The sequence below is a fragment of the Cyprinodon variegatus genome, unplaced genomic scaffold, assembly GCF_000732505.1.
Source record: "Cyprinodon variegatus isolate N-32 unplaced genomic scaffold, C_variegatus-1.0 Scaffold1960, whole genome shotgun sequence".
Lineage (NCBI taxonomy): Eukaryota > Metazoa > Chordata > Actinopteri > Cyprinodontiformes > Cyprinodontidae > Cyprinodon > Cyprinodon variegatus.
The window spans coordinates 6,368-7,820 of NW_015152413.1; the positions used below are offsets into that span (position 1 = coordinate 6,368).

Sequence of the window (1,453 nt, forward strand, 5' to 3'; positions counted from 1 at the left end):
TCATATCACTGACTTAGCAGCAATCCCTCCTCCTAAATGAAACCAAAGGAACAAAAGACAGTTTATTCAATCTAATTGGTCCAATACTTATTATGATAAGAAACCACCTCACTTGAATTTGTGCACAATCACTTGTATTTGCTTTTGTATATATTTCTACTTTTTACATTATTAGTAAGTCAGATATTTACTCTTTACTTCCTAATAAATGGTTTATTAAAACTCTGGAAATTCACCTGATCATTAGATGGGAATAATGATAATATTTAAGCTAACATAAGATTCGGTGCTTTAAATCTGATTGTTTAACTTATGGATTATTTTTCATTGATCCTCTAGTCATTTTGGACATTAATAAAGTGAAGAACGGCTACGACCAACAACACGTCAAATGTTCCGGTGAGACATTTCATCCTTAAAACCAGTAAATGTTTTTGCTTTACCCTTTTAGACTAACTGATTTTATTCTTTAGACACGGTAACAAAAAACAGTCACCTACAAGCAAAACTTTTAGGTGGGGTATGTTTTTAAATGTATTCTTTTATAATTGCAATGGTGAAATATTTTTCTTTTGCTTAAACTAACTGATTTTATTTTTTTAGAAATGGCAGCAAACAACAGTCAGCTTCAGGACAGCTACGAAATACTCATTAAAAAAAACCAACAACTGAAAGAGGAAATAAATAGGCTAAATTATACAATTAAAGGTAAGAGAAAAATAAACTGGACATTAAAATCAACCCTACGCTTTCATTTTTATGGTTAACATTTTTTCTAATGATCTTTCTAGTGCTTAGGAATATAAAATAGTGAAAAAACACAAACTGGCTGAGATAAAGCTAAAGAAAAAATTTCCATATTTTTGAAAATGTTGACTGATGAAAGCAACATTTGATGCTCCCTAAAACTCTCTTGTTTCAAGGAAAGTTGTGTCCTGATGGATGGACGAGATTTGGATGCAGCTGTTACTTTAAATCTGAGGAGAGAAAAACCTGGCCTGAAAGCAGGAAATACTGTCAGGAAAGAGGATCTGATCTGGTGATCATAAACAATGAGGAGGAACAGGTGGGTCTGTCTAATGATGTATGTTTGACCTTTGATATAAATTTCCCATCTCACAGTCTGAGCTGCTGATATTCTGTTAGCTGTTTTTTTTCTGAATGCATTGTTTGAACAATTAAGTTGAAACTTCTAATGAAGCATAATCTCTTTTTTTGTAAAATAAAAGTGACAAATGGAAAAGGCAGTTTAAGACCTTTGTAGGAAAGTTCCTTCATGGAAAAATAAAAATAAAACCATTTCTTTATGTTAAACAGTTTAACAATCAACAATTGAAATATAGGAGAGAAAAAGAAATCAGGCTAAAAAAACAGCAATTCTGCTAAATGGATAAATTAGAGCTCAAAGTCTAATCTTCTCAATGTTACTGCCTTGAATGCTGTACATGTCATA

General features: G+C 31.6%; 1 long non-coding RNA gene across 1 annotated transcript in view; it reads left to right on the forward strand.

The window, feature by feature from the left end:
* LOC107104932 overlaps positions 1–388 on the forward strand; it is a 6,755-nt gene extending 6,367 nt beyond the window's left edge. Inside the window, exon 3 of the long non-coding RNA XR_001482305.1 lies at positions 340–388. This is a non-coding gene — a long non-coding RNA (uncharacterized LOC107104932). The remainder of the gene's footprint in view (positions 1–339) is intronic.
* Positions 389–1,453: the final 1,065 nt, after the last annotated feature.